This window comes from Uloborus diversus, chromosome 10, assembly GCF_026930045.1.
Source record: "Uloborus diversus isolate 005 chromosome 10, Udiv.v.3.1, whole genome shotgun sequence".
NCBI lineage: Eukaryota > Metazoa > Arthropoda > Arachnida > Araneae > Uloboridae > Uloborus > Uloborus diversus.
The window spans coordinates 26605931-26619395 of NC_072740.1; the positions used below are offsets into that span (position 1 = coordinate 26605931).

The 13465-nt window shown below is 32.7% G+C and overlaps 1 long non-coding RNA gene across 1 annotated transcript; it reads left to right on the top strand.

Annotated features, from left to right (window-relative positions):
- Positions 1-3569: 3569 nt before the first annotated feature.
- On the top strand, positions 3570-10651 carry LOC129231524 (uncharacterized). The gene is made up of 3 exons (XR_008581264.1): positions 3570-3627; positions 3898-3974; positions 9752-10651. It is a non-coding gene; the product is annotated as an uncharacterized LOC129231524 (long non-coding RNA).
- The last annotated feature ends 2814 nt before the right edge of the window (positions 10652-13465 follow it).

Below are 13465 nucleotides of genomic sequence, written 5' to 3' on the forward strand. Positions count from 1 at the left end.
ATGGAAGTTTTAGTTCCTTTCGAGGAACTAGTTCGTTTAGTTCATCTCAACCTTGTGAACTAGTTCAATAAACTAGTTCAAATGAACTATTCAGATTTTTTTGGCGGGAAAATATAGTCACATGTTGCCAGATAGGTAGTTCTCCCTTTTTAAAGACCGGGGGGGGGGGGGGATAAATTTTGCAATTTGCCGGGCTGTGGAAATTTGGGCTGATTGAATTTTCGCATATTTATGTATATTTTTTGGCGAATTTCCGCGTATTTATTCATATTTTTCGGTTTAATTATCAAAACTAATATTTTTTAACAATCAGGGGTTCCAACCTGGGGGAGAGGGGGGGTCATGGCACAGGGGCTGCGCCATTGAAATTTTTAGGAAGAGGGGGTACTAGGGGTATTTTTTCTTTTTTTTCGGGGGAGGCTCCTGCTTTGGGGGGATTAGTGATTTTTAGAGCGTTGCGCCTTTGCTCAGGGGGGGGACCCTTTGAGCAATGCATTAGTGCATATATACATCTTTACAATTATTTTTAACTCATTTTCTTTTACCATTAAGTATTTATGTTGATTTTTAATTTTTTGCGTCACACTTCATGTTCTGTGTTAAAGTTTCGTCATTTTAGAGATTTGTTGGTCTTGTTACCAAAATTAATGTTTCAGAGTTATTCATTTTTGTTTTCATCCTCACATTTACTATCAAGAGCATTTTTTAATTCTCAATCGATAGCGTACACAGACTTAGCCCCCCCCCCCCCCCCCGCTTATAGAATAGAAAAGTGTGCAGAAGTTAAAATTAAATAATAATAATAATAAATTTTAACATAGTATTATTTCAGAACGTGCGGCCTCCTACCTCTTGCCCTCCCCCCCTCGCGCCCAGGATTTTTATTTAACTACTAAAGTTATTCTCCCCCCCCCCTCCCTTCATTTCGCCACTAATTCGCTAAGAATATTTACTGGTTCTGCTCTGCAAATAATTCATGGCGACAGAGCTGTATTAACTGAAATGTTTTATTGTATTGGTTTTTAATTCAATGTATTTTATGATATGATTGTGTTCCTTTTTCATTTTCTTTTGAATATTTTAAACTCTCAAATATTTTGTTGAAATATTTTGCCTTGAAAGCGACTGTAGGAATTCGGGGGTACAAACTGACGCCCTCTTGCCTCAGGCAGCAACTTTTTAAGGGCACCCTCATTTGTGTTTTTCTCGTTGAAACTCCTTATAAAAACTCAAAAAAAAAAAAAAAATTAGACAAGGCGCCAGTTTCAAAAGATATACAACGATGACTAGGAGAGATTGTAGAGCCAGCACTGAAAAGTGATAATTTACTTAACACAACCAAAACGATATACTACATGTTAAAAAAAAAAAAAAAACTTACGGAGATTAATTCAAAAACTATAAAAAAAAAAAAACTTAAGGGGTCAACAAACTTGACTAGTTGCGAAGTTTTCAAAACACATTGAGCAAATGATATTGTACTCATTTTATGAAATATTGTATTTTTATTGTATTTGAAAACAATGATTTTTACGTTGTTTCGGACGTAACACGTACAAGTCAATATTTGTATACTACACAAATTGTTTTTAGAAAGTTGATGCTTCGTTTATGATACATATAAGGGTTCCTTTTATTGGAATATACCACAATAAAATGCCTAAAAATTCCAGGGGAAAACTGCAAATTTATGCGCAAAAATCTCACACCCGTGCAAATGGATTGAGAAATAAAATAATAGTTTAAAAAACTAAAAAAACACGCTTTCGTAGCAAAATGAACTAAAAAGTGAAAAATAATCTTTGGATGATAGTAGTTGACCAATCAATTAATTTTAATGTAATACAAAAAAGCGCGGGGGGGGGGGGGCTTCTTATCAGTTGTCTTGAATTTCCTCCATTTGTTGTCCAAGTAAAAATGTAAATAGATAGCACCCCACGCTCTTTTGTATTACATTAAAATTAATTGATTGGTCAACTACTATCATCCAAAGATTATTTTTCACTTTTTAGTTCATTTTGCTACGAAAGCGTGTTTTTTTAGTTTTTAAAACTATTATTTTATTTTTCTGTTTTTTAGTCTTATGTTGGAGAATTATCAGGCGAAGAAACTATTTATAAAACGAGTGCGAGGTAATATCTTAAAGTTAAGATAAGGGCACCCCGATGGGAAGCTACTGTAAGTCATTGATGTATGTTTGCGGAAATCATATTTATACTTAAAAATTTGAGATGCATTTAAATAAAAGTTTTGTTCATCAATGATCTGATCAGCAATGAATTTCCAATTGAAGGCTTACCTAAATTTTGGCATGAAATTAGTTAAAAACAATTATATTTCATGTTCTAATTACCTTGGAACATTGGAACAAATTTTGCCTGATGCAGAAAAATTAAAGGTTTTTGTAGGTATTTTAAAATAATTTTTGCGAGCATTTTTTAATGTATTTTTTAAAAATTTTCCTTTTTCACATTGTTGAATTTATGCCAAAATATTGATTAAAACTGGAGGAAACTAACAATTAAAAGAGTTAATTAATTTAATTATAGAATATTGCATTGTCATCGGGTGTGAGGTCGCGTGCCAAATTTCAAAAGAATCCGATCGCAGGAAGTGGGCGAAATTTGAGCTGCAAGATTCCGTTACAAGATACATACATACATACATACAGGTGAAGCTAATAAAAGCGTGTTAAAAATATGAGTTTTAAGAAAGGCAGAACATTTTTATTAGAAAGCACAAAAAAGTCGTTCCTAATTTCTTTTGCACTGTCGAAAGTGGAAAAAAAATTCTTTACAAAGCCTTTTTCTTTTCATTTTAAAGTCCATTTGTGCAATGGAAATAATTTGAAGTTTAAATTAAATTATTTCCATTGCACAAATGGACTTTAAAATGAAAAGAAAAAGGCTTTGTAAAGAATTTTTTTTAATTGACCATTAAAAAACAAAATAATAATCTGTCAATTTAATTCTGAAATAAGCGCACCCAATGCATGTGACGAGGCGCACATACTCCGCCTATTTCACTAATCACGCCACATCCATCGTGCATCGCAATTGAATTGAAAGGAAAAAGTCAAGAATATTCCCGAACTTTCTCCCACCCGCCTCTGCTAAACAATAGCTCCATTGAATCTTGAATGACTGAACGAAAAGCAGATGCACTGCGAGAGACACGCAGGAAAACTGGTCGAACTAGATGCAATACTGAACTAAACAGTCAGCTTTTAGTTCAGGGAACTAGATTTCTAGTTCAGTGAACTAGATGAGGAAAAGAACTACTGATGAACTAGATGCCAAATCGAACTAAAGAAATCGAACTAAGAACTAAACGAACGAACTAGTTGCCAAATCGAACGAGAGAAAGAGAACTAAACGAAATCGAACTAAGAACTAAATGAACGAAGAATTAAACGAACTAAGAACTAAACGAACTAAGAACTAAACGAACTAGTGAACTAGATTGTTTTCTACTGAACTAAAAGCTGAACTAGTTCGATTGAAAGACCCGTTCACTGTGACCGGGTCCGAACTAAACGTTCCATCCCTACAGGCAGGGCATTTCTGCGCGGGAAAGTGAAAGGTGGGGCGTTGAAATGAAAAGACAAAAGACTGTTCAACGGGAAAGGTACGTTAACAAAATTCTTTTTGCATGTCGAATCTTTATCCGCATATTGAGTTTGCTATTAACAACAGTTTTGGATTTTAATGTGTATCTGTATAATATGATTAATTCACTCACTTATGCACTAAGCGGCATTTTTACGCTGGAAAGGTACGTTAACAATTTATTCCACAGTTCTTTCTCACACTATGTGCGATATAGTTTTTATGCTTCGCTAAAAAGCTGGTAATAATTTCATAGTCAATTTTACCCAGGATCTTTCTTTCTTTTCAGATGTAGTACTTAGTACTGCGCCGTTAGACGTTTTAGCCATCGTGGATTGATGAATAGCGTTTTTCTGAAATCAACAGGTAAGAATTTCATTGTCAAATGGCATTAATGCTTCCAGATAAGATTTTTTTTATCGAGATTATTCACCTTGAGCCGGAACAGTAAATCATAATGTGGCATGGCCTGGTGTTGTCTAATGTTTTGTACAATAAAAATTTAATTATTAGCTATGAAACAATCATTTTTAGTTAAATCTGTATTAGCGTTCCAGTTTTTTTTTTTCAGACAGATTCATTTTGTTTTGTGCACGAATCGTTAATCATACAGAGCAAAGTAATGTGGAACTAACAACTAAGTATAATTATTCACCCTAGTGCCCAATTTGTAAAAGAATAATAAAATGTATTAACACATAAAGATAGATGTGGACAAGAAACAAATCACATAAACCTGTGCTGAGATTTAACATAAATATGCAGAGTATGGTGTGGAAGTATAATATTTCAAGAGAACATTGCCATTGGCAGTTTTATTCCTATATAAAATTTAAACTATTATGATTCAAAAATCAATACTGATTGTGGTATGGAAAGTTAATGAGCTTAATTTGTAAATTTTCTAAGAAACAGATTAGACATAAAATATTATGTTGGCTATTCCTGTTCTGTACCCATAACAGTATGATTGCCCATAACAGTATGATTTTTGTTTTATGAGAAGAATTGTCCACCTCCAAACTAAATTTTCCTTATGGCACCTAGAAGTTACTATTTTAAGATCTCATGTTTCATGTGTATAAGTACTTTATTCGTGTGTGTGTGAGTGTGCATGTGTGTAGGACATGGACGCCACCAACCAGGAGAAACGGATTTCGGGGGACATTGCTCAAGACCAGAGGAGCTGCGCCTGCAGAGGGAGGTGGGGGGGGGGGGAATAAAATCAGCATAACCTCAAGGACAGTCAAATGAGAACAATAGACAATCGTGATTGCTCAAAAACAATTATTATTGCGGTAAAAACATAAGTTATTTGTCCCCTTTTTTGAAGGTGTTTTAGGTATATTTTTAATTATTTTAATTAAGATAGCTTTTTTTTTTTTCTTTTTTACTTTACATTATAGTTCGTTGACTTTCGTTTAGGGTATACATTATAGTGACGAAAATAATTTTCTCTGCACTAAACTACCATTATAGCAAACAATTACTAAGTCATATTTTATTACTTATGATAAAAGCAATGCTGTGACATTATAAAACAAGGGTATAGTTGCCTAACTGACTAGTGGGACAGTAAAAAATGCAAGACAAAGCATTTTAGCTTGAGTATAACTAACTGAATGTGTCATTAACTCTTATCCAATTTCCTCATCTTGAAGTGCATTTTATGAGCCTGCAGAACCACTGCCCATAATTTTCACTTGTTTGTGAAAAGACATACACTCTAGTTTGAAATTTAGGCATCAAGTTCTATACTAACCCTCAGTGCACTGAGATAGTGGCCCCGTAAAAAGTACATTTTTTATCATATTTTTATGTTTTTTTTTTCACTTTGCTTCTAGTTATCATATTATAAAGTATGCGAATAAGCATCAGTCTATTTGCAAGTTTATAACTCTTTAATGGTAAGTTTTTGATCATACTAGTTTTTTAAATAGTATCTGGAAGTCCCTGGAGGATAATATGTTGACTGAATTGAAGACTGAAAAGTTCATTTTACTGTTTTGAAATACATATTGTGTTCTTGAAAAGAATTTGCCCATAGTTCCAAAACTTGTTTGTGAAAATACACATACTCTAGTTTGAAATGCAAGCACCCAGTTCTACACTGACCCTCAGTGCACTGAGATAAAGGCTCATGAAAACTGCACTTTTTATCATTTTTCAATACAAAAACTCATTTTTTGGCAGCGCAGTAGTTGAGCCATGCAGCTAATGAGGGTATTGAATAATTTATACATATTCTTACACAAATTACGTACAAAACCCATGGTTGAGCCTGAATGCGAGGAATCAGAGGGCCTCAAACATGGCTCTTTTTCATTTTTTTCAACAAAGTTTGGCGACCCCTGAAAGGCTGTACAGGTCAGCCACAAAATTTACGATATATTTCAATGTAGGTACTAAATGTCGTATTGTCAACACAAGAATTTTTTTGACTGATGCCCAATACACAGAAATAATCGAATTTTCAAAAATGTGGATTTGGAAAAACCTCTACGTTGGGCTCCACTTTACGAATTTTTACAGGTCCCAAAAGCTTTTTTTGGGGAAAAGAAAAAATATGTGTTTTCTAAAATCTTTAAAAAGAATCCACTATAAAAAAATGGAGCAAAATACAAAATGGTGTATATCTGAACTCCCCATTTCTGCCCGATTCTTATAAAAACTGACTCTTAACATTAAGTACAATTTTGTGTTTCTAATCATTCCTGTCCCGCTTTTATTTCTATATTCCTTTGATGCTATGTGTCTTCTGTAATTTCAGCGTTTCCTGTAATTGCCTAGTAATCTCTTAGCATCTGCTTTTGGTTTGCAATATTTCGTACTATTTTATCAGTAGTTCACTGTATAAAGCATATTAAGTTGAAAATATTGGATTATATTTTTTTGTATATAAATTTAAGAAAAATATTACATTGATCTGTATAAAGTACATTGTGTAATAACTAAACACATATTATCCGCAGAGCATCTGCTGATGTCTTTAAGTTCCAAAATATGCTATCTGCAGGTTATAGGGCAAAAAATATGGTATAGCCCAAGGAAAACTGTACAAAGAGCAAGTTTTCTAGGAATTACATGCACTTGGGACTTGGAAACTGATGGAAAAACGGCGTTATTGAACAAAGAAGAAACTGCTTCAATTTTCAAGTCATTCAGAACGGTTATTTTGTTGAATTTTTGTTGTTCTGATTACATTTTAATTAAGGATCATGTAAAAATCTCTTAATTTTTGAAAAACAGTCATTAAAAGATGATTCTCAGTCTTACAAATATGCGTAAAGTACCTATTGATGTGATCATTAGAATTAGGTTCTGCAATATAAAATCATGTGACTAAAATTGTTCTATTAAGCAGTGTGCACAGATAAATGTGACCTTTTCCAAAACCTGTGTTCCCAAAATCAAAACTGTTTCATACAGGAGTATGAAACGAAGATTTCATTTATTTATTCAGTAACTCAGTGTCACTGCAGAAAAAAAGTAGGAAATTAAAATTTCAAATACAATGAAACCTCTTCGAGCAGTCACCTATCTTAAGCGGCTGCCCCTAATAACAGTCAATTTTTTGCGGCACAGATTTTTTGACCAATAAGACTTAATGTTAAAAACACCCCTAGCAACAGCCACCCAACCCTTCTAATGGCCGCCGAGTGAGTGTGCTCATTCCATTTTTCCGGAAAATTTATTCACTTTCTGTTTCTAATATACAAATTATTTTTATAAATTCCAATAATTTTGGAGTAAAAATGTCACTCACGCTTATTTTGTTATTTGGTCAGTGTCTGTGTCATTGATCTGGGTTGCCAACAACACTGTTAAAAATTATTTTTATGAATCTCAAAGAACGTCTTGAAATTCTGACTAATAATGAGCACGGTAAATTGGCGAGAATATTAATAGAGTGCGATTTTTAAATTCTTCCCAGCATAAAACAGCAATAGAGTGCCTTGACAAATTACAGTGCCGGCTGAGAGAAACGTCTTCTGGTTTGCGGGTCTGCCAACACCAAAGGTTAGCGTTTTTTAATCAAATCTAGAATTAATTTGAGATAGATTTAAATCAACTATTAAGATATCTGCCTGCATTATTAATGTTTTTAGAATAAATAATTTTTTGTGTCTTTCAGGCACTAATTCGGTCTTTGACGATCAATTTTCTAACACGTTTTGTAATCGTCAGCAAGCTAAGTTTTCAATTGAAGGGATTTGGCGGCTAATAGATAGTCATCGGAAAAGCGGATGCAATCACAAACAAAATGGTTAGAGATTTACGTTTTGAACGGGAAAATGAATTTGAAAACAATTATTTCAGAAAAGAATAAAAATTTAAGTCAAAAAGTGGAATCTTTCTTTGAAATACGTAAGCAACAATTAAATAAAGTACTATTTTCTCTTTAGAAAAGTCTCAAACTTCATTTTATGTGTCAGAATTGCTTATAGTATGTATTATATAAATTATATTACCACTGTAAAGAAAACCCTTTAAAGAGGCCACCCCTCTGAACGGCCAAAATGTTAGGGAACGGAGGGGTGGCCGCTCAGAGCGGTTTCACTGTACACATTCTTGACAGGAAATGCTAAAACTTCTGCAAATATCTTCTAACCAAAGATATAATTTTGCACAAATTCTGCATATTTCCTCTCCAAAGTAAATTTAGTAAGTTTCCGCAGATGATGCAGAAAATTCCAGACTTTGAACAAGTTTTCTACCAAATGAGCGTAAGTTCTGGAATTTTAGATTTTTTTCGAATTTGAAGGAATTGTGCAGAATTTCTGTAAAACTCTACATTTAGTTAACTCTACATTTAGTTTATATTTGCATAAAATCTGCAGTTCCTGCAGAAATATGTAGAATTTCTGTACAAATTTGTCAATTTTCCTTTGCATTTAAACAGAGTTGTTCTGCCGTTCAGACACACGTTCTGTGACGCATTTCTCAAATTTAGTAGTATTCTGCTTTGAGACAGGTAGGTATACACACATATAGCAAAATGTTCAACAATATCAAAGCAAAACAATACAGTTCTTGGACTTTGTTCCAATTGGTTATGATTATTTTTATAATTTTATTAAAACATTATTTCTCAAATTTTTAAGTTGTCCCATGTAATTCGAGACAGACGAGTTCCATTGTATACAGTAATAACTCTCTTAATCCCTTTTCCCTTTGAATGCTTGACCTGCAAATGTTACAAATATGTTCCACTCTGTTTCAAAAATATACGAAATCAGGATAAAGTATGAAAAGTAACAAACCGGTACTAAAGCTCGGGACACGTTATTCCCAACAGATTATGATTTCATTAAAGAATATATACAACAGTGAACGGGGCATGAAGAAATCCTTTGTTTTCAAGTGTTTCTTGGAATGAAATCTGTAATTATCTTCCAATTTTATCATAGATAAATCCATTTATATACTTTAGCAATGAGCTTTTCCGGCTTATTTACTTTCTTCTTGTTTATCTTTGCTACATTAGATTTGATATGTAGTCGCAGAAAAGTGATAATCTGGGAGCAAAAGTCTCTTCTCTCTATTGATACCTTTGTGCTAACTAGTAAAAATCAATTATTTTTGGAAAGTTTGAAAATCCGACCCCACATTGCTATATGATTTGGAGTTGTCAGAGTACACCCTATCCCTCTTAGGAGTTCTGAAACGCATAACTGGGTCATGAGAAAGTGACCATGCCCATGTTTGTTGTTCTACCAGGCCATCCCTAATTGGCGTGGAAATTCAAATCAATTCCACGAGTCCCCCTAGAACATCCAAAAACTCTAGAGGTTTGGAGAGCACCTCTTCTAATTTAAAATCGATGCAACTTTGATTTGCCCATGTTTAACCTACATGTTCTCTGTTTTTACTGCCATTAGTCCTAGATGCGTTATTGTTGCAAACAAAATACTTATCATCGATGTAAAATAACATTATCTGCTTATTTACTTCAGTTTAAAAAATAATCAGACCTTAAATTGCCTTAGTCTTTAGAAGTATGAATGTATAAAATATCTTAAATGTATGAATGTATTTTTATGCATGTATTTTTGCTTATGCTTTAGGTTGGCAAGCTGTCTTTCTGAATAAGCACTGGAGCAAAGTATTTTAAAACATAAGTTTTATTTGTTTTCTTTCAGTCTTCAAAATTCAATCTGCTTGAAGTTATTATTGAAGATAACGGCTATGGAAGGTCATGACAAGAAAATGACTGGTGAGTTGAATTTCAACTCTGTAAATGATTTAAGCGCTTTCGGGAGCAGAAGCTTTTCGGATCGAGCTGAAGATGATATGGACGTGTCTGCGGAAATGGCAGTCTATGACTTCAGCTTCTCGAAACAGGAAAATATTTTGCCATTAATGAACTTATACATGAGTGAACGAGAATCTTACAATCAATTGTTGAACAAACAAAAGGAGAATCCCAATCACAACTTGCATGTTGAGCTCCAAAGCAAGAAAAGACTTTTAGAGTTTGTTTCACATGCTATAACAAAAGCAGTAGCCAAAGACCCTTGCTTTGCATGTCGATCGATTGAAGAAAAAGAACTTCAGAAGCAAGTTACGGCTTTCATTCCTTAAATCAAGAAGGAACCTGACAAACATTCCCATTTGTTTGATAATCATTATTCCCCTTAAATTCATTTTCTAAAATATCCAGATGCTGTGCTTTCAATAACTGTGTCACATTTTTGCTCAAAGCTGAATTAGTTTTGCGTGGATTTTCTTTTCTGTTAATGCAATTTCACTTTCAATTTCTTTTACTCTTTGTTGAACTGCATATTTTGTCTACTTTTAGACAGAAATTACACAGGCCTACATTTTTTTTCTTCATGAAAAAAGTGTTTCAAATTTAATAAGTGCTGTATAGTAAATGGGGTGTGCTGATCACAAATCGGAGGTTAGTTTTTTTCCAGCATGTCAGGTTTTCAAGAAAAGTGTTTTTTGAAATTTTTCATAGAAACTGCCAAAAATACTGAGAGAATATTTATTAGAAAATTAATACAAAATTGAGCTGTGCATAAAAAAAATAATGCAGTTTTATCTACGTTAGACCATTGTTGGGTTTATTTTGAATAAAATTGTTTTTTTTCCCTTTTTCTTCATTGGTTTTGTCGTTTCAACTTGCATCTGATGATTGCTGTTGGATGGCTGAAAAAGGTGCAGGAATGGGAAATCCTGATACTTCCTTGATGACATTATGACACATTAAACACTCAGAAAACAAAACACAACTCAATGCTACAAACAACTAACACTAACTATTTCGTAAACATATGTCCATATTATCAAGTTGACTTTGACAAATGCGAAAATGAAATAGTGATGCCATTAAAATGAAATTAACATAAAAATATTTTTAATCAATGTATCGAGAATTCATCATGGGTCACTTGAGATTGAGTATACCAAAAATCAACTCTGGGGGGTCTTTATGGGGCTAAGATACAGAGGGGTGAAAAACCCAACTTGTTCTGTCATGTAAACTGTCTTTAGACGCGTGTTTAATTTCTTTCGTCTTTCTTGGCAGTGGATATTTGGTTTTGTTGGTGGCCGGCATTTGTTTTCTTGGCGGTAGGACATTTTAAAGAAATAATTTCAATGCAATTTAGGAAATATAAGTAAGGTACTTTTTTGCTTTTGTACAAAATATCTCATAAAGTTTTTTTAATTTTGTGAAAAATCTTGACCTGATGGGCTCAAACTAAATTCATATTCATAATCAGCATCTTGTATTAGCTAAGGACACTTATCAAATTCAAAACACCAAAAAACATGTATGCCTGTGTTATTTGCAACTAAAGGATGTTTTGCCAAGGCTCGCAATGCTTTGGCAGTCCCCCTCTCTATTTTATCACTACATTTAAAGCAAAATAATGTTTAACATTTATTTAAAAGAGGGGTTTTTTTTAATTATTTTCACAAAAATACATGATTTTTTAATGCTATGCATAAGTTTTTAAGCAATTTAAGGGCCCTAAGGTGGCCCCCAGGCTCAGGCCTAGTTGGCCCTGTTTTTTGTAAGAAAAAAGCTGCCACCATTAAAGGAGAAGATAAAAAATAATGAGTTATAACTTAAAAATGAAATTACAGAAAATCAGGGTATTAACAATTTAAATTGGTGCTTTTAATCAAATGATTTTTTAAAATATATCATTCACTTAAACTTTTTTTTAACTTAAGCCCAAGAAATATTCTTGAAAATTCTAAAAGTCTCTAGTGTTGCCTCTTTTTAGTCAGTATAACCTTCCTTTCTTGTTTTAATTTTATTCTTACTATTTATACTCACTTGACTGTTTTTATCTGTTCTAATTCTTTCTCCTTTCTTAACCTGAAAACTCATTTTTAGTCAGTAACCTGTGGCCAATCAACACTTTTAAATTAGTTGCCAGTGCCACTTAAATAGTTAGTCACTCTGCTCAGGTCTTTTTTTTAATGAAAACAATGATGAAATCTTAATGCACTATGATAAAAAGTAACTGTTGCTATAGTTAATGCAGTGCATAAATGCCTGTAAAAAATTTAACGAATCTAAAAATTGAAAGAAAAAAAAAAGAAAATGTTATTATACATTTAAACTGACTGAAAGTAGGCAAATAAAAATGGATAGCTGTCTAATTTTAAGCTACCAGCTGTTTATGCGAAGAATTTTTTAAATCTGATTTGATGCCTTAAAGAAAATTTTTTATCAAAAAAAAATATATATATATATATTAATTTTGTTTTTTCTTCATTTAACTCTCATTTGATTTTTATCTTATGTAACGCTACCCAAATTTTTTTTTTTTCCTCCCTTTGTTTCTGTATTTATACTGACCCGTTATTTGGGCAATCGGGGGGGGGGGGGACATTTGACCTCCCCCATGATTTAAAAAATATGATGTAATTATGCATTTTTGCTTGCATTTTGATGTTTTTCCTATAAAATACTTTGAATTCATATTCTTTGCCCTCCTCTGAAAATCTTTGAAATGTCGTTCCTGTATTTGTAGTGTGCTACTCTGCTATCTATATTAAATTTGAATTGGATTTACATCACATTATGAAAGTTTTTAAGTGAATACTTAAAATATAAGGGTTTTGTAAACTTTAATTTAAACATGCTTAATTGTTTTGGAAAGCAATTGTCTGCTGTACTTGTGTAATTGTTGTGATATTTATTATGGAATTGAAAATCATAAGTTGAAAATCAGTGAAATTTTTTTTTATTATTCTGCATTGCTTGTTTTTTTTTTTTTTTTTTGATTGCATTGATGTATTTATCAGGGTGTTTATGATCCAAAAATTTCGGGATGATAATGCATTCTAAAATTAAAAAAAAATTTCTTTAAAAGTTATTTTTAACTATAATTTCCTATGATTTTTTGTGCATATTTAAAGAGTTTCTAGGGGGGGGGGGTTCAGATCCCAAAAATTTCACAATATCTTCAGAAAGCTTTACTGGAGTCCACTATAACCCCTGTTGTATGTGTGTGTCGGAGTGAGGAACATTGCCCTGTTGTCATTTTGGATTAACTTGTTGGGTTAAGTAATGATAGGCTAGATAACTGAATTAAAAAAAAGAAAATGCACCCCCCCCCCCTTTCCACTCTTCTCCTCTCAAGGCTGCAGTCCATTATCTTCCCACAATTGACAGTATTAAAGTGAATGAAAATTCAGAAAGTGAAAATAAGTATATTTTATGCTTTTATATGATGTTTTATATGTCTCAGGTTGTTTTTTAAGATTTTATGAAATAAATGGAAATTTGAAATTTTAGCTCTGGACTTCTTTTTATTCTTTAAATGACTTTGTTACATGGCAAAAGAAAAGTTCAAAACATTAGGCAGTTTATGTTGTACAGAAGGGAAAAG